This window comes from Bos mutus, chromosome 4 (assembly GCF_027580195.1).
Source record: "Bos mutus isolate GX-2022 chromosome 4, NWIPB_WYAK_1.1, whole genome shotgun sequence".
Lineage (NCBI taxonomy): Eukaryota > Metazoa > Chordata > Mammalia > Artiodactyla > Bovidae > Bos > Bos mutus.
Genome location: NC_091620.1, coordinates 108,103,785 through 108,125,046, shown reverse-complemented (window position 1 = coordinate 108,125,046; position 21,262 = coordinate 108,103,785).

Genomic DNA, 21,262 nt, shown 5'->3' with positions numbered 1-21,262 from the left:
TGCTTCCATGTCCTGGCTATTATAAACAGTTCTGCGATGAACATTGGGGTGCATGTGTCTCTTTCAATTCTGGTTTCCTCAGTGTGTATGCCCAGCAGTGGGGTTGCTGGGTCATATGGCAGTTCTATTTCCAGTTTTTTAAAGAATCTCCACACTGTTCTCCATAGTGGCTGTACTAGTTTTCATTCCCACCAACAGTGTAAGAGGGTTCCCTTTTCTCCACACCCTCTCCAGCATTTATTGTTTGTAGAATTTTTGCTAGCAGCCATTCTGACTGGTGTGAGATGGTACCTCACTGTGGCTTTGATTTGCATTTCTCTGATAATGAGTGATGTTGAGCATCTTTTCAAGTGTTTGTTAGCCATCTGTTTGTCTTCTTTGGAGAAATGTCTGTTTAGTTCTTTGGCCCATTTTTAGATTGGGTCTTTTATTTTTCTGGAGTTGAGCTGCAGGAGCTGCTTGTATATTTTTGAGATTCATTCTTTGTCAGTTGCTTCATTTGCTGTTATTTTCTCCCATTCTGAAGGCTGTCTTTTCACTTTGCTTATAGTTTCCTTCGTTGTGCAAAAGCTTTTAAGTTTAATTAGATCCCATTTGTTTATTTTTGCTTTTATTTCCATTACTCTGGGAGGTGGGTCATAGAGGATCCTGCTGTGATTTATGGGATTGACATATTTTTTAAATTCTTCTCTCTATCGTTTTAGGATACATTGTATTCCTGTTTTTCTTTTACAAATTGTCTTTTAGCTATTTTTTATTAGGGAAAATCATTCAAATATAAAATAAATAGATAATGATCTGTATGCCCACCTCCCAGTTTTAGGAAGTTTTAACAACCCTAACATTCAGCTGGAACTGCTTTGGATTTATTAAATAAGAAAGAAAATTATAGATTCAGGTGAGGCCCCAGTGTACCCCTCAACTTCATTTTACTCTCTCTCCCTCTTGACAGTAAATCTCTACCATGAATATTGGTATTTCATTTGATATTTATTAATTTGATATTTATTAATTCCACATACGTTTTAAAATTTTATTCTATATTTTCTAGCTAAACAATATAGTTCAATAGTTTTAAATGTTTTTCTGGTTAGAACGTTTATATAAATAATATTACTTTCTTATCAACATTATGCTTTTGACATTCATTCACACTGATTCATATATATCTGGTTCATCCTTTTAATTTCCGTATTCCATTGACATCTCTGTCTATTTTTTTCCTTTTTCCAACCCATTCTCCTATTGATGGATAGTAAATTTTTTCCTCAGTTTCCCTTATTTCAAGCAACATTAGAATAGTGTTCTTTTATATTCCTCCATGTGCATATAAGAATGTCTTCAAAGCAACTTTGAATTTTTGTTTTCATATCCAGTATTCTTGCCTAGAGAATCCTATGGACAGAGGAACCTTGTGGGCTACAGTCCATGGGGTTGCAAGAGTCGGACACGACTGAGTGACTTTCACTTTCGCATCCTCTAATACATTCTTGACAAATGATGTCATTCCTTGCACATTTTAAAGACAATATTTAATCAGAAATCAATATAACATTGTAAAACAATTCAGTTAAACATTAAAATAAAATTTTAAAAATATAACATTTTTTTCATTTTAAGTTTGAATAGTGACAAATTATGTGATTTCTGGTTCATTGTAAATATTATTTTAAAATGCAGCTACTTGTTCAGTTGAAGGAAAGAAGGGAATTCCAGACAGAAGTTGCTGGCACATGTTGATATTTCTTTTTGGATAAAGCCTAATATTCAAGTCGATTTTTGTGGGTTGAAACTAGTAAAGAAAGAAAACAAAATTGCCTGAAGCAAAAGACCAAAACAGTCTTTTGATGATCCCACATCCGGAGAGATCCTACTCTTCAGAGAATGCAAAATGTACAAATAAATGAAAAGTATCTCTGGACAGGTAGAAAGCTCACTGTTGTGAGAACTTCCTTCCAAACAGAGATGAGCTTGGAATCTTGGAGAACTAAAGCAAAATCAATGGGTTTCTACCCTTCTGCCCAGAATGCTCCCCACTCACAATGGGGAAGCCATTGAGAAGACAAAAGAAAGGAAATTATCGTGGAGATTCATCTTGATTCGAAGGTGGGTGCCTTATTTATAGATACAGTGCCCTTCTTGCAGCTGAGTGGTTTACTTTCTGACAAGACACATTTAGGATCATCATTTGCTCAAATTTACTAGCAGACATTATGCAGAAATTATTTCTGGCTATAAAAACATGCCTGATTTATGTACATAGCAGAGCCCCATAAGAATAACTATTACAATGCCGATAGACAGTGTTTAAGTTCTAATAGTCTCCCTATGAGCATTTATGAACATCATTCATTTTAAAACAGACAGAGAAGAGTTAGTGAATTGGAAGATGTCAGATAGAAGAAGAATTTTTTTATTTTGCTTTCCACACCAAAGAGTTTGCTTATAACACATCTCATCAAACATTTCAGCATGGGAAGTGGAAGAGCTGTGACTTAGTGGCATTTGGATTCCAGTGGGCTTGAGGGGGCATTTGTTTTTGTCTCTTCCTTATCTTGGGGGCAGCTGTCATTCAGAGCCCCAGTGTTTTCATCAGAAAAATGTGGATGCTATTTTAAAGCTCAAATAAGATATTTTGGGTTGTGCTTTGTGAATGGTAAAGTTGACAGGCACCATCATCAATATAAAGAAACACATAAAGCTCTTATATAGTAGTCTGAAATTAGACATTGTTCTTTTTTTTCTCCTTGAACTCACATTTCCATTCCACTCCACAGAGATTTATCCTAATACATTTTTGATGTTTGAAAAATATTTTCTCAATTGCCTTATCATATTTCTCTACAATAAAATATGTCTCAAAAATGTTAAACTTTTTTTTTTACTCTGGGACCAAAAGACTCAGAAAATTAGAACATTTTATTCTGAGTTATTACAGCTATCATTAGTAGTACACAATTGGCCAAGGCATATAATTATTTTGGCAAATAGTTATTAAGCATAAATGTTAAATTTTTATTAGAAATGTATTTGATAAAATATACTTGACTGTTTCTTCAGTTTATATAGCCATCAAAAAAGAATAGTTATTGCTAGAAATATGTGAATTCAGCCTCAATTTTGCCCCTGATTTTTATTGTTATGGGTCTCCCTTGTGGCTCAGCTGGTAAAGAGTCCGCCTGCAATGCGGGAGACTTGGGTTCAATCCCTGGGTTGAGAAGATCCCCTGGAGAAGGGAAAGGCTACCAGTATTCTGGCCTGGAGAATTCCATGGACTGTATAGTCCATAGGGTCTCAAAGAGTTGAACACGACTGAGCAACTTTCACTTCACTTTATTGTTATAGTTGAAGCTGCTGAAAAATCTGTTCACATTTTAAAAATGAATGGCAATGGAGTATTTTGCTAAAACTATGTCAATTATTTGAACCTATGATGAGTTATACTATAAAAATAATGTAATCATCTATCATAAAAGTTAATGATCTGGCAACTTGATTATGTCTGTATTCAATTTTATTGAATGCAAAGATTTGGAAATGACTTGCAAAATATTTTTTTATATGATATTATATTATAGTCAGTCACTTTTTCTCAGTTTCTGGGAAATGTACCAAAAAGGTTAGCAGTCCAATGGAAAAACTATTAATTTTATTTGTTGCTCTTTCACCTAGAAGCGTCTTATTTGACTCAATGCAGTCAGAAAGTTTTGGGAAAATAAATAGATTATTAATTTCAATACAGCTCTGCTAATTGTGATTTTAGATAAAAAGCTATACTCTTATGTTTTAAAGATTTTCATCAAAATTTTAGAACTATAGATTTATCTAATTCAATTCATTGAAAATGACAAACAAATTTAATTTGCAAATCTATCAGCGAAATTAAACTTTCTGTCAGAAAGTGTGACTTCAAATTTTAAAATCAAATATGTGTTAATACACATTTGAAGGTTTATTATAAAAGCCAATGAAAAATTAAAATGTACCTTGCAAAACAAAGTAATAGAAGAAAAGACAGGGTTAATGTGATGTGGTTCTAATAAAAATTGTTCCTTTTGCATCGTAATATAAAATAGGACAATAATGAAGCCTTTCATTCCTTAATTGGAACTAACACAACATAATATGCAGCCAAGCTACATGGTATGTGTGAAGCAAATATAAACAAAGATGTGATATTTCTTTCAGTAAAAAAGTGTGAGTGTGTGTGTATGTGTATATTAAACTCTGGTTTTTACCTTCTGGAAATAATTAATAATCATGTAAAAAAAATCAGAACTTTAGTAATCTCAATAAACATTTAAACTTTCCCCTCTTGATTTAATAAAAAGGGTATATTTGCTGTAAATATATTGGACCACATTTTAACAAGAATTAGAAGTAAACATTTTATAAGGTGATATCAGATCATCTTATATAAGCATATATAATTTTTATTATATAATTATGTAAGTGGTATAAATATTCAGAGTAGAATTTGCTAAATATGCTTTAGCTATCTCATGGAACATTTATTCACTAATTTCTTTATTGCTTAATAGAAAACAGCTTTTACTCTGGTCCAAGAGCTCAGTTGGTAAAGAATCTGCCTGCAATGCAGGAGACCTGAGTTTGATCCCTGGGTTGGGAAGATCCCCTGGAGAAGGGAAAGGCTCCCCACTCCAGTATTCTGGCCTGGAGAATTCCATGGGCTGTATAGTCCATGGGGTTGCAAAGAGTTGGACATGGCTGAATGACTTTCACTTCACTTTAACTAAGTGCTCTACAAATACGCACTGATTTATTTCCCTCAGAACAACTCTGTCAGGTAGCTACAGTAATTATCCCCATTTTACAGTCAAAGAAACCAGGGCCAGGAGAGGTACCCTGATAGCCACTAAATTGCCATCCCTAAGGTTCATGGAGTATATCTGAAACATTAGGTGGTCCTGAATATTTTCCCAGTTTCTCTTAAATGAAGAAGCATCATTAACTTGTCCTGCTTCAGCTGTTCAAAGACTCATTCTTTTCAGATGTGATGGTACTTCCTACAATTTTGAGACTAGCTTATATGAGTTAATTACACTAAAATATGTAGAAAAGCCTTTTTGGCATTATTTCCTTCTAATGTTCTCCTTGAATTACTCTTATGGGACTTTTTCACAAGAAGAATTGTTTGGCAGTAGAACTGAAGAGATGAAGTCATTAAATGACTGTTATCTCTCCATCTTCCCTGGTATCTCAGCTGGTAAAGAATCTGCCTGCAATGCAGGAGACCCCAGTTCAATTCCTAGGTTGGGAAGATCTGCTGGAGAAGGGATAGGCTAACCACTCCAGTATTCTTGGGCTTCCCTGGTGGCTCAGCTGGTAAAGAATTCACCTGCAATGCAGGAGATATCTCTCCCATCTTTGTACACCACAATTTAAATTCACAACATCCCAACATGGGCAAAAATATCCTATTCCTAACACCTGGCTTCTCTGTCTTAAAAGAAATACATACAAGCCAGAAAAAAGACTTTGGTTTATGGTGCATAGGTCAATCATTAAAGAAGAAACCAATATTTTAAACTGCATTTTTGTTTGGTGCTCTAGAGGCTTCTACACCAGAAGCAAGTCACCATAATAAAATTTAGAGTGAGCAGGGTCATGTCGCTCTATCACTCAGGATAGGCAATTCATGGTATAGTAACAAACAACCCCCAAATTTCAGTAGCTTAAAACAATGAGGGTTAATTATCTCTAACCCTACCTGCCATCTTGGATCAGCTGGGGCTCCGCTGAACATTGTCCCCGCTCTGGTACCCAGGTTGCTTCCACTGGGGTGTTGCTTCCACTGGGGTGTTTCTACCTATTGTAGCAAAGGGAAAAGAGCTCTAGAGTAGTTCCCTCTGGTGATTCAAACTTCTGAGCATTGTAAATTGGAAAGGGTGTTGCTAAAATGGAAGGATGAGCCTAAGAGTGAATGAAGTAGGCATTCTTTTAGGTAGATCGCTTTTAGGAAGAATAGATACAGAGATGGGAATTCTAAAGCTGATTTCTTTCTCCGTACCCTGTTACACATTGGAAGGATTTCACACACCCTCAGAAAATACAAAGTCTCTGATTTGAAGATCCACAGTTCAATGGAATATAAAAAGTGGAATTTCAGGGTTAGAACATGTGTGCCTTTAACTTTTAATATACTGAGAAGTGACTTTATGAGTTCATTCCAATTTTCATATCTATTGGCAGTGAATGAGTATTCCCTTTGTACTACATCCTTGCCAATATTTAAAAAAAATTTTTGCCAATCTGATGGGTGTGACTTGTTATCTCTTTATTATATTAAAATTCACATTTTCCTCTTTGCTACTGACCTTGAGCATCTTTTTATACATCTGTTGGCCATTCAGTTTTTCTCTTCTGCAAATCACATGTTGTTTATTTTGTCCTTTTTTCTACTGTTTCCTTATGTGTGTATATATATTTATGTATACACATATACAGACACATACTTTTATCTCTATTACAAATATTTTCTCTAATCCCTTGTTTATTGTCTTTGTTTAAGGTATATTTTTCCTTATTTAGAATCAATACAGTAAAAGCTTCCAAACTTATATCTGCAGCCTAGACATCTCCCGTAGACTCTGGTCTCATTTGTCTTCTGTTTATTCAGCATCTTCATGTGGATGTCTAATATGCATCTTAGACCTACATTAGCCAAAATGGAATCCCCTGTCTTCCCTCCATACCACCTCCATTTGAAGTCTTTCCCATTCCAGTTACAGGCAGTTCCATCCTTCCAGTTAGGCTGAAACTCTTGGAGCCATCATTCATTATTCTCATTCCCTCCCAATCCATACTGAATCTGCCAGCAAATTCTGTTGACTATACTTTGAAAGTACACCAGAATCTGGGGACTCTTTGCCATCTCTGCTGTGTTCATTATTTTCAAAGTCACCATCATCTCTGGCCTGGATAATCACAATAGCCCATAGCCCACAGCTTCTCTCCCTGCCTCCTTCCCTGTTCCTGCACTGCCCACCTCCAACCCCAGTCTATTCTTAAAATAAACTTTTGGGACAATAGAAAGATGGTTCATTTCAATAAAGCTTTGTTAACATGATCCTTCATGATAAAAGCACTAGAGAGACACTATGGTCCCCATCTCCCCCTGAGTAGAATCCAGCGTCCTATAACAGCTTCTGAAAACTCGGCAGGTCTGGCCCTGGCTACCTTCTGTTTATGCCCTGTTCTTTCCCCCTTGATTACTCTGCTTCAGCTCCGCTGCTCTCCTTTCTGTACTTCAAATATGCCGATCCTGTACCCACGTTAAGGCCTTTGCATTTGCTGTATCCTTTGCTTGATCAATTCCGTGTGACCTGTTCTCAGGCTTGAGTTCAGAACACTTTAATCACCATTACTCCGAGGCCTTTCCTGAGCACTCTGTTTTAATTGACCCTCCTACTCTCACTCCCTGACATTCCTTGTGTCCCTTTTCTGCTTTATTTTTCCTCCATAGGCCTACGCCAGAGATATACTAAGTAATTAGACTTCCACTATTAAAGTCCAAGCTCCAGGAGTGCAGAAAAATTTGTCTTTTGTTCACTGTTATATCTTTAGTATCTAGAATGCAGAGTAGGAACTCAATAATTTTGGTGAAATGGATGAATAAAAAAATCTTTTGCTTGGATATGGACAAATGTAGATAAATATTTATTTTTATGGCTTCCACTTAGAGTGCACTTTAGCCTCATAGATTTGGTTTCAACATTTTTATCATTTTGCAATCCATTTTTTATATATGCACTCAACATCAGAGCACTAAAATATATTGAGCCAATTTAGGGAGAAGTAGGCAACAGTATAGTGATAGTAGGGAATTTCAGTACACTACTTTTAACAACAGGTAATCCAGACAGAAAGTCAGTAGGGAGGCCTTGGACTTGAACTATACTTTAGACTCAGAGGACCTAACAGACATTTGCAGGACATTCTACCTAATAGCGGCAGAAGACACATTCTTCTAAAGTGCACATGGAACATTCTTGAGAATAGATGATACGTTAGATCACAAAACAAGTCTTAACAAATTTAAGATGACTGAAATCATAACAAGAACCTTTTCCAACCACTATGGTATGAAAACTGGAAATCAATGACAGGAGGAAACTGGAAAATTTACCAGTATACAGAAATTAAACAAAACACCCCTGAACAACCAAGTCAAAGAAGAAATCAAAAAGGGAGATAAAAAAAAATATCTTGAATGAAAATGGAAACATCTCCAAACTCTTGAGATGCAGCAAAAGCAGTTCTAAGCGGGAGGTTCATAGCAATAAACATCTACACTAATGAAGTAGAAAGAACTCAAATAAACAATCTAACTTTACATGATTATATATCATGATTAAGTGAAAGTTATTCTTGGGATGCAAGAAAGTTTTGACGTTCACATTATCATTAATAGAATACATCACAATGTCAGAATGAAATAAATATCATATGACCATCTTAATAATAAAGAAAAAGCATCTGAAAGAGTTCAACATCCTTTCATGATAAATATTCTCAACTCATTAGGTATAGAAAGAATGTATCTTAGTATAATAAAGGCCATAATGACAAACCCACCGTGACATCATACTCAGTGTGAAAGGTTTTTCTTCTAAGATCAAGAACAAGAAGAGACGTGCCCACTCTCACTACTTCCGTTCAACACAGTACAGGAAGTTCTACCCTGCTCAATTAGGGAAAAAAAAAAAGAAGTAATGGCATTGCTATTTTTCTCTTCTGTGTCTCTGCAAATCCTTCCTATGTTCATTTACATGTCTTCAAGCATGTAAACCATATTCTCCACTAGAATTTATTTTCCATGAGGGACATGTCTTAATCATCACTTTATCCTGAAGGCCTGGCATAATGTCTGACACAGAGAAAGTGCTCAGTTATATTTGATGAGGGAGTAAATGAATGAAAAGGCAGCATGACCAAGCAGAAACATACAGGTTTTGATATAAAATCAAATCTCTGCTAAGCCACTTGTGTGATCCTTACAAAATACCAAACCTCTCTGAATGCAGTTTTTCTTGCCTGTAGACTAGGAAGAGAGTACCCACCTTGTGATATTTGAATTTAGATACAAATATAGGACAAGAGACACCCACCTTTGTTAAGGGTTCATGGGAAAAAGATGGGAGTGTTGTAGTTGATTCAGTTATGAGTCAGAATGATGATGATTCGTGTGTGTGTGTGTGTGTGTGTGTGTGTGTGCGCGCGCGTGCGCGCGCGCTCAGTCATGTCTGACTCCAGGGACTATACCCTACCAGGCTCCTCTGTCCATGGAATTTTCCAGGCAAGAATGCTGGAATGTGTTGTCATTTCCTCCTTCAGGGGATCTTCCCGACCCAGGGACCAAGTTCATGTCTCCTGCATTGGCAGGCGGGTTCTTCGCTACCAGCGTCATCTGGGAAGCCCTGATGGTGTGTAGTGACTGCCAAACAAGAAGGCAGATACAGACGTGGTGATGTTAATCAGTCTAATGTCTTTAGTAGAATAGCCAGTGGGCTCAACTGGTCAGAACATGTTTCCTGAATTGTGTTCTATAGCGAGCATAAATTTTAAGAATGAAGTGAAAACTGAAGCACAGTCATAAAAGGGCTTCAAGCATGGTGAGGAGTCTGGAAACTATTACATGTCCGCAGAGGAACGGTTTTAGATCTGGTAGTGATGGTTGATTTTTGTGGAGGAACTAAGTAAAAGCATGCATGCTAAGTTGCTTCAGTCGTCCAACTCTTTGCAACCCTATAGACTAGGACCCGCCAGGCTCCTCTGTCCATGGGATTCTCCAGGCAAGAATCCTGCATCCGGTTGCCGTGCCCTCCTCTAGGGGATCTTCCCGAACCAAGGACTGAACCCACATCTCTTATGTCTGCTGCATTAGCAGGTGGGTTCTCTACCACGAGTGCCATGTGGGAAGCCCAAAGACATGACTGCTGCTGCTGCTGCTAAGTCGCTTCAGTCGTGTCCGTCTCTGTGCAACCCCAGAGATGGCAGCCCACCAGGCTCCCCCGTCCCTGGGATTCTCCAGGCAAGAACATTGGAATGGGTTGCCATTGCCTTCTCCAATGCATGAAAGTGAAAAGTGAAAGTGAAGTTGCTCAGTTGTGTCCGACTCCTAGTGACTCCATGGACTGCAGCCTACCAGGCTCCTCCATCCATGGATTTTCCAGGCAAGAGTACTGCAGTGGGGTGCCATTGCCTTCTCCAAAGGCATGATTACTGTTGGCTAATATTTTAAGAACGTTTCTGTAAATAAGGAGAACGATTCTCTTCTCTACAGGGAATGCTTGACACTAGTTGGTGCCATGCACAGAAACACGCATTTTGACTTAATAGAGGGAAAAACTCTTTTACAAGAGGAGTACCTCATAAAACAGGGCCTTACCTCTTACCTGAAAGCATTCAGATGGCTGAGACATGACTAGTCAGGGAAAACAGAGCAGGACTTCAGGCAGGGAAGGAATACTAGACCAAGTGACCTTGACAACCCCAACTCTAAGTTTCTGTGATTCCATGACTCACAAATTGGAAGCCACTAAATAATACCAGATGGTAATTGCTGAAGGCTGATTACTGCTTAGCCTGGGAAGAGTTTGTGGAGGAAGATAAAAATAATTAGATAAAGATTGACTCAGCTGGAGATTGGAATTTGTAAATAACAAAGGATGTATCCACTTTGACAAAGAAACAGATCATCAGAGCTTTGGAGTGGCTATTCATAATAAGCAGGTTCTTTTATGGGGCTTAATTTGAAGCACCTCGGACTGGAGTAACCTGACTCTAAATCTGTAACACTGTTACCACTTCTACTTCTGCTGTTACCCGAAGTCCTACCAGTCAAGGTTGCTTTTTGAATCCTGAAGAGTTTTGATTTGTCAGTGGATAGCAAAGTGAATTAAACCAGTAGTCAAAAACTTTTTATTTGTCGGACTGAAATTACCTTTCAAATAAAATTTCATATGGGACCACAGCATATAAATTTTAAAAATTAAATGAAATGGGTATCAGAAAGCTCTACTGACAGAGATGGTCTTCATTTTTGCTATATTTTCTTCCCCAAAGAACCTCCCAAAGACCTTCCATCAAAATCTGGGGTTCTGCAGGGCAAAGTTTAGAAAACAATCCATAAAATTAACAATCCAAATTAAGTTAAAATTAACAATCCAATCAGTTAAGGAGGAGCTATATGGAGTATCTGACCTGCGGAGAGGGGAGAGGAGAACGAAAAGGACCAGGTGAAAATTTTTATGTTTTCTCATTTTGTGAGGCTAAGGCTCTGGGCTTACTAGTACAGAGAATGAGATGTTTCTTCGAAGTTTGCATCCCTTCTGGAATTGGCTAAGGTCATTCCAAGTTAATCATATCCAGCCCCTAGAAGATGTTTCAGAGCAAAGCGCAGAATACATACATCAGACAGATCCTAGCAGGGAACAGATTACACATGCAAATTAGAATACTTTGAGGAAGATTAATAAAGGAACACATACAACAGTATGAGTATTAGGGAAACCGTAAGTGCTGTGTGGGAGTTAGTGGCAGCAGAGCTCCAACCTTCAACCCATGAAGAAATGAAGACAGGGAGAGGTTTTGGAACCCAAAAGGAAAGAGAGTCTTGTCAAGAAGTCGCACTAGAAAGAAGCTGTTACCGTTAGTCAGGAACACAGCTGGAAAGATGACTTTGCCAAGCAACCAGGCTAATAAATATCCTTACTTTTCTCCTTCCCTCCAGTTTCTTATTGAGACATCCTTAATGGCCACCCCCACCTGGAAGCCAGAGTTCAAAAGGAGGCCTATTAATGTGGTCTATGTAGGTGAGCATCTTGGGCAGAAGAGAGGGCTGGAAAGGGTGGAGAATAGACCCTATGGGGCAAGTGGAAGCTATCAGAACAATAAAAACCTTTGGAGAATGAAATATAATGACCAATAAACATGTTTCAAGCTTCCCCAATGGCTCAGCAGGTTAAGAATCCACCTGCAATGCAGAAGACACAGGAGATGCATGTTTGATTCCTGGGTTGGAAAGATCCCCTGGAAAAGGAAATGGCAACCCACTCTGTATTCTTGCTTGGGAAATCCCATGGACAGAGAAGCCTTGTGGGCTACAGTCCAAAGGGTTGCAAAGAGTCAGACATGACTGATGATTGAGCACAGCACAAACATGTTTCAAATGCTGGCTAATGCAAAATTATGTACTAGATATGGAGTGGAAGAGGAAATGAGTCTTCATTTTTCTAAAGTCTCCAGCAATGATTCAGATTAAAGAACTGCCAAGCCTGGGGTGTTGAAACAGTAGAATCCAGCTTCTACAATTCTAGTATGATTTGAGCATATCATTCTCTGTCTTTATTAATCAATAGAGCCTGGCAACCACCAACTAATTCCACATGCTTCATAGTTTCTATTTTCTGTGTAAACCTCAAAAAGTACAAGTATTGCACAGATTATCTTTCTACTGTATCCCATTCAAATTTACCACAGATGAAAGTCTTAGTAACTGCAGTGCTATAGCATGTGAGGGGCTACTGATAGATTATTTCAACTCACATGTATTATAGTCTAGTCAAGGCTATGGTTTTTCCAGTGGTCATGTATGGATGTGAGAGTTGGACTGTGAAGAAAGCTGAGCACCAAAGAATTGATGCTTTTGAACTGTGGTGTTGGAGAAGACTCTTGGGAGTCCCTTGGACTGCAAGGAGATCCAACCAGTCCATTCTGAAGGAGATCAGCCCTGGGATTTCTTTGGAGGGAATGATGCTAAAGCTGAAGCTCCAGTACTTTGGCCACCTCATGCGAAGAGTTGACTCATTGGAAAAGACTCTGACGCTGGGAGGGATTGGGGGCAGGAGGAGAAGGAGACGACAGAGGATGAGATGGCTGGATGCCATCACCAACTCGATGGACGTGAGTTTGAGTGAACTCCAGGAGATGGTGATGGACAGGGAGGCCTGGCGTGCTGCGATTCATGGGGTTGCAAAGAGTCGGACATGACTGAGTGACTGAACTGAACTGAAGTGTATAATTATTTATGCTATACATGCATATATACACATTTATTCATTTATCCAGTTTACTTAAGTTATAGAAAATTTACATAATTGAATTTAAATAAAAAATAAGTTTGGAAAAGTCCTATTACTATTATGGAAAATTAAACCATGGTTTTAAATCTTCTTACAAAGACAACATAAGTCAGATTATATGAAGAAATACAAATATATGTGAATAAATCTATAAATATGTTAATATGTATGAATTTATTACTTTGTTTTCAAAGTTGTAAGTTTTGGGGAGTATTCTTAACTTTAAAAAGTATTTATTTTTGGCTACTCTGGGTCTTTGTTGCTGTGTGTGGGCTTTTACTAGTTGCAGGAGTCAGGGCTACTACTCTTGAGTTGCAGCACACGGTCTCTAGAGGGAGGGCTCAGCGGCTGGGGGCACAGGCTTAGTTGACCCGTGGTATGTGGGATTTTCCCAGAGCAGGATTAGAACCTGTGCGCAACTGCATTGGCAGTGGGTTCTTAACCACTGGACCACCAAGGAAGTGCATCGTATTAATTTTCTTTTTTACTTAAAAAACTCCGGAGGGGAAGATTGTAGATTCCACAAGCAGTTGTAAGAAATAATTCAAAGATTCAGTGTATGCTTTGCCTAGATCCCCCCAGTGGTAACATCTACAGGAGCTACACTATGAAATCACCAGCAGGATATTGACATTGATACAGACACAATACAGATAATTCCATCCCTACAAGGATCACTTCTATTGCCCTTTTATAGCCGTACCCATCTTTCTCCCAGACTTTCTTCTCCAGACTCCTGGCAACCAATAATCTGTTCTCCATTTCTATAATTTTGTTATTTCAAGATCGTGATATGAATGGAAACACTTAGTATGTAAACTTGTGAGACTGGATTTTTTTTACTCAGCCAATTCCAAGTTGTTGAGTGTGTCAGTAGTTTATTTAATTTTATTGCAAAGTAATATGTCATAGCATGGGCATTCTATAGTTTGTTTGGCTATTTACCTTAAAGGACACCTGAGTTGTTTCTGGTTTGGGGATGTTATGAATAAAGGTATTTAAAACGTTATTGTATAAGACTTTGTGTAAACATATCTTTTCATTTCTCTGGGATAAATGCCCAGGGGTGCAACTGCTAGATCATATAATAGCTATCAGTTAGATTTTTAAGAAAATGCCAGACCATCTTCCAGAGCAGCTATATCATATTTTATATCCCATCTATAATGCATATGTTTCTCAGCTCCCTTCCAAAATTTAGTGATGACACTACTTTTTTATGTTAGCCATTCTGGTAAGCATATACTAATAACACATTGTGGTTTTAGTTTGCGTTTCCTTAATGGCTAACAATGTTGGGCAGAGCATCTTTTCATGTTCTTATTTACCATCTATATATTCTCTTTGATGAAACATCTCAATGTTTTTTTCATGTCATTTGCCCATTTCTTTTTTTCTTAATCTTGCTGGTCTGGATACCACATTTTTAATTCTTCGCTCATCCCCTTTCTTTTTCCTTTTTTTTTTTTTTTAACAATTTATCTATTTATTTATTTTTGGTTGTGCTGGCTCTTCTTTGCTGCTCTCAGGCTTTCTCTAGTTGCCGTGAGAGGGGACTTTTCTCCCGTGCAGTAAGCAGGTTTCCCATTGCAGTGACTTCTCCTCATTGCAGAGGACAGTCTCCAGGTACATGAGTTTCACGAGTTGCAGTTTGCAGGCTCCGTAGCCGTGGCTTATGGGCCCTAGAGCACGCCAGCTTCGGTAGTTGCCGCGTGCACCCTTGCCCATTTCTGATGGAGTTGAGTGATTTTAACAGTTGCGATTTTAGGGTTCTTTATATATTCAGAATAATAGTCTTTTGTCAAATATGTGGTTTGCAAATATTTTATTCAGTTCTATATCTGTCTTTTGATCCCCATAATAGGATCTTTGACAGAGCAAAAGTTTTTGTTTTGATTAAGTCCAATTTATTAACTTTTCTTCTATGATGCTTTTGGTGTCAAGTCTTAAGAATTCTTTGCCTAGCCCTGGACACCAAATACTTTCTTCCATGTTTTTTCCTAAACGTTTTATAATTTTATAAAATTGTAAAAACATAATTAAATCTAAACCTGTGATCCATTTTGAGTTAATTTTTGCATTAAACGTGAGGTTTAAGTTCATTTTTAAACCTGTGGATGATCAGTTGATTTAGCACCATTTGTTGAAAAGGCTATTATTCCTCCATTGAATTAATGTTACAACTTTGTAAAAAATCAGTTGAGCATATTTATGTGAGGCTATTTATAAGCTTTCTATTCTGTCCCATTGATCTATGTATCTATTTCTCTGTCATACAGCCTTGACCATTTTATGACTTGAAATCAGGTAAGTCAACTTCTCCCATTTCATTCCTTTAAAAGATTGCTTTAGCTATTCTTTTTTTTGCCTTTCTATATAAATTTTATAATAATTTTGTATATACAAAGAATCTTATTGAAATTTCAATAGGAATTTCACTAAAAATGTATCAGTTTGGGGAGAATGGATATGTTGAGTCTTCTAATCCTTTAACTGGTATATCTCTCCATTTAATCTTTGATTGCTTTCTTTTCATTCTGTAGTTTCCAATATAAGAGTTATGCACATGTTTTGTTAGACTTAAATTGAACTATTTCCCTTTTTTGAGTGATTATAAATAGTATTGATATTTTATATTAGTGTCCATGTGTTTATTGCTCAAATATAGAAAGAAAATTTTTTTTTGTACGTTCATTTTGTCTACTGTGACCTTGCTGAATTCCCTTATTAATTCTAGGTGTTTTGGGGTTTTTTTTGTAGATTCCTTAGGATTTTTTATGTAGAAAATTACATAATTTTCAGTTTTTATTTCTTACTTTCTGATCTGTATCTTTTAATTTCCTTTCTTGCTTTCTTGCATTAGCTTGAACTTCTAGTACAATGTTGAATAAAAGTGATAAGAGCAGATATCTTAGCCTTGTTCTCATTCTTGGGGTAAAAAGCATTTAGTTTTTTACCATTAAGTATGATTTAATTGCATGTTTTTTTGTAGATGCTCTTTATTAAGTTAAGGAAGCCTCCCTCTATTCCTAGTTTTTTTTTTTTTTAATTTTTAATTATTATTATTTTTTTACTTTACAATATTGTATTGGTTTTGCTATACATCAAAATGCATTTGCCACGGGTGTACACGTGTTCCCCATCCTGAACCCCCTCCCACCTCCCTCCCCATACCATCCTCTGGGTCAGCCCAGTGCACCAGCCCCAAGCTTCCTGTGTCCTGCATTGAACCTGGACTGGCAATTCGTTTCTTATATGATATTATACATGTTTTAATGCCATTCTCCCAAATCATCCCCCGCTCCCACAGAGTCCAAAAGACTGTTCTATACATCTGTGTCTCTTTTGCTGTCTCGCATACAGGGTTGTCGTTACCATCTTTCTAAATTTCATATATATGCGTTAGTATACTGTATTGGTGTTTTTCTTTCTGGCTTACTTCGCTCTGTATAATAGGCTCCAGTTTCATCCACTAGATGAACATCCATTAGAACTGATTCAAATGTATTCTTTTTAATGGCTGAGTAATAGTCCATTGTGTATATGTACCACTGCTCTCTTATCCATTCATCTGCTGATGGACATCTAGGTTGCTTCCATGTCCTGGCTATTATAAACAGTGCTGAGGTGAACATTGGGATACACGTGTCTCTTTCAATTCTGGTTTCCTCGGTGTGTATGCCCAGCAGTGGGATTGCTGGGTTGTATGGCAGTTCTATTTCCAATTTTTTAAGGAATCTCCACACTGTTCTCCATAGTGGCTGTACTAGTTTGCATTCCCACCAACAGTGTAAGAGGGTTCCCTTTTCTCCACATCCTCTCCAGCATTTATTGCTTGTAGACTTTTGGATCGCAGCCATTCTGACTGGTGTGAAATGGTACCTCATTGTGGTTTTGATTTGCATTTCTCTGATAATGAATGATGTCGAGCATCTTTTCATGTGTTTGTTAGCCCTCTGTATGTCTTCTTTGGAGAAATGTCTATTTAGTTCTTTGGCCCATTTTTTGATTGGGTCATTTATTTTTCTGGAATTGAGCTGTAGGAGTTGCTTGTATATTTTTGAGATTAGGTGTTTGTCAGTTGCTTCATTTGCTGTTATTTTCTCCCATTCTGAAGGCTGTCTTTTCACCTTGCTTATAGTTTCTTTTGTTGTGCAGAAGCTCTTAATTTTAATTGGATCCCATTTGTTTATTTTTGCTTTTATTTCCAATATTCTGGGAGGTGGGTCATAGAGGATCCTGCTGTGATGATGTATGTTGGAGAGTGTTTTGCCTATGTTCTCTTCTAAGAGTTTTGTAGTTTCTGGTCTTAATTTAGATCTTTAATCCATTTTGAGTTTATTTTTGTGTATGGTGTTAGAAAGTGTTCTAGTTTCATTCTTTTACACGTGGTTGACCAGTTTTCCCAGCACCACTTGTTAAAGAGATTGTCTTTTCTCCATTGTATATTCTTGCCTCCTTTGTTAAAGATAAGGTGTCCATAGGTGCGTGGGTTTATCTCTGGGCTTTCTATTTTGTTCCATTGATCTATATGTCTGTCTTTGTGCCAGTACCATACTGTCTTGATGACTGTGGCTTTGTAGTAGAGCCTGAAGTCAGGCAGGTTGATTCCTCCAGTTCCATTCTTGTTTCTCAAGATTGCTTGGGCTATTCGAGGCTTTCTGTATTTCCATACAAATTGTGAAATTATTTGTTCTAGCTCTGTGAAAAATACCATTGGTAGCTTGATAGGGATTGCATTGAATCTATAAATTGCTTTGGGTAGTATACTCATTTTTACTATATTGATTCTTCTGATCCATGAACATGGTATATTTCTCCATCTATTAGTGTCCTCTTTGATTTCTTTCATCAGTGTTTTATAGTTTTCTATATATAGGTCTTTAGTTTCTTTAGGTAGATATATTCCTAAGTATTTTATTCTTTTCATTGCAATGGTGAATGGAATTGTTTCCTTAATTTCTCTTTCTATTTTCTCATTATTAGTGTATAGGAATGCAAGAGATTTCTGTGTGTTGATTTTATATCCTGCAACTTTCCTATATTCATTGATTAGGTCTAGTAATTTTCTGGTGGAGTCTTTAGGGTTTTCTATGTAGAGGATCATGTCATCTGCAAACAGTGAGGGTTTTATTTCTTTTCCAATTTGGATTCCTTTTATTTCTTTTTCTGCTCTGATTGCTGTGGCCAAAACTTCCAAAACTATGTTGAATAGTAGTGGTGAGAGTGAGCACCCTTGTCTTGTTCCTGACTTTAGGGGAAATGCTTTCAATTTTTCACCATTGAGGATAATGTTTGCTGTGGGTTTGTCATATATAGTTTTTATTATGTTGAGGTATGTTCCTTCTATTCCTGCTTTCTGGAGAGTTTTTATCATAAATGGATGTTGAATTTTATCAAAGGCTTTCTATGCATCTATTGAGATAATCATACGGCTTTTATTTTTCAATTTGTTAATGTGGTGTATTACATTGATTGATTTGTGGATATTGAAGAATCCTTGCATCCCTGGGATAAAGCCCACTTGGTCATGGTGTATGATCTTTTTAATGTGTTGTTGGATTCTGATTGCTAGAATTTTGTTTAGGATTTTTGCATCTATGTTCATCAGTGATATTGGCCTGTAGTTTTCTTTTTTTGTGGCATCTTTGTCAGGTTTTGGTATTAGGGTGATGGTGGCCTTGTAGAATAAGTTTGGAAGTTTACCTTCCTCTGCAATTTTCTGAAAGGGTTTGAGTAGGATAGGTGTCAGGTTTTCTCTAAATTTTTGGTAGAATTCAGCTGTGAAGCCGTCTGGACCTGGGCTTTTGTTTGCTGGAAGATTTCTGAGTACAGTTTCAATTTCTGTGCTTGTGATGGGTCTGTTAAGATTTTCTATTTCTTCCTGGTTCAGTTTTGGAAAGTTGTACTTTTCTAAGAATTTGTCCATTTCTTCCACGTTGTCCATTTTATTGGCATATAATTGCTGATAGTAGTTTCTTATGATCCTTTGTATTTGTGTGTTGTCTGTTGTGATCTCTCCATTTTCATTTCTAATTTTATTGATTTGATTTTTCTCCCTTTGTTTCTTGATGAGTCTGGCTAATGGTTTGTGAATTTTTTTTATCCTCTCAAAGAACCAGCTTTTGGCTTTGTTGATTTTCGCTGTGGTCTCCTTTGTTTCTTTTGCATTTATTTCTGCCCTAATTTTTAAGAGTTCTTTCCTTCTACTAACCCTGGGGTTCTTCATTTCTTCCTTTTCTAGTTGCTTTAGGTGTAGAGTTAGGTTATTTATTTGACTTTTTTCTTGTTTCTTAAGGTATACCTATATTGCTATGAACTTTCCCCTTAGCACTGCTTTTACAGTGTCCCATAGGTTTTGGGTTGTTGTGTTTTCATTTTCATTCATTTCTATGCATATTTTGATTTATTTTTTGATTTCTTCTGTGATTTGTTGGTTATTCAGCAGCGTGTTGTTCAGCCTCCATATGTTGCAATTTTTAGTAGCTTTTCTCCTGTATTTGAGATCTAATCTTACTGCATTGTGGTCAGAAAAGATGCTTGGAATGATTTCAATTTTTTTGAATTTACCAAGGCTAGATTTATGGCCCAGGATGTGATCTATCCTGGAGAAGGTTCCATGTGCGCTTGAGAAAAAGGTGAAATTCATTGTTTTGGGATGAAGTGTCCTATAGATATCAATTAGGTCTAACTGGTCTATTGTATCATTTAAAGTTTGTGTTTCTTTGTTAATTTTCTGTTTAATTGATCGATCCATAGGTGTGAGTGGGGTATTAAAGTCTCCCACTATTATTGTGTTATTGTTAATTTCCTCTTTCATACTTGTTAGCATTTGTCTTACATATTGCAGTGCTCCTATGTTGGGTGCATATATATTTATAATTGTTATATCTTCTTGGATTGATCCTTTGATCAGTATGTAGTGTCCTTCTTTGTCTCTTTTTTCAGCCATTGTTTTAAAGTCTATTTTATCTGATATGAGTATTGCCACTCCTGCTTTCTTTTGATCTCTATTTGCATGGAATATCTTTTCCAAGCCTTTCACTTTCAGTCTGTATGTGTCCCCTGTTTTGAGGTGGGTCTCTTGTAGACAACATATGTAGGGGTCTTGTTTTTGTATCCATTCAGCCAGTCTTTGTCTTTTGGTTGGGACATTCAACCCATTTACATTTAAGGTAATTATTGATAAGTATGATCCCATTGCCATTTACTTTATTGTTTTGGGTTCGAGTTTATACACCATTTTTGTGTCTCCTGTAGAGAATATCCTTTAGCATTTGTTGGAGAGCTGGTTTGGTGGTGCTGAATTCTCTCAGCTTTTGCTTGTCTGTAAAGCTTTTGGTTTCTCCTTCATACTTGAATGAGATCCTTGCTGGGTACAGTAATCTGGGCTGTAGGTTATTTTCTTTCATCATTTTAAGTAGGTCTTGCCATTCCCTCCTGGCCTGAAGTTTCTATTGAAAGATCAGCTGTTATCCTTATGGGAATCCCCTTGTGAATTATTTGTTGTTTTTCCCTTGCTGCTTTTAATATTTGTTCCTTGTGTTTGATCTTTGTTAATTTGATTAATATGTGTCTTGGGGTGTTTCGCCTTGGGTTTATCCTGTTTGGGACTCTCTGGGTTTCTTGGACTTGGGTGATAATTTCCTTCCCTATTTTAGGGAAGTTTTCAACTATTATCTCCACAAGTATTTTCTCATGGTCTTTCTTTTTGTTTTCTTCTTCTGGGACTCCTATGGTTCGAATGTTGTGGCGTTTAATATTGTCCTGGAGGTCTCTGAGATTGTCCTCATTTCTTTTAATTCGTTTTTCTTTTTTCTACTCTGATTCATTTATTTCTACCATTCTATCTTCTATTTCACTAATCCTATCTTCTACCTCCGTTATTCTACTATTTGTTGCCTCCAGAGTGTTTTTGATCTCATTTATTGCATTATTCATTATATATTGACTCTTTTTTATTTCTTCTAGGTCCTTGTTAAACCTTTCTTGCATTTTCTCAATCCTTGCCTCCAGACTATTTATCTTTGATTCCATTTTTATTTCAAGATTTTGGATCATTTTCACTATCATTATTCGGAATTCTTTATCAGGTAGATTCCTTATCTCTTCCTCTTTTGTTTGGTTTGGTGGGCATTTATCCTGTTCCTTTACCT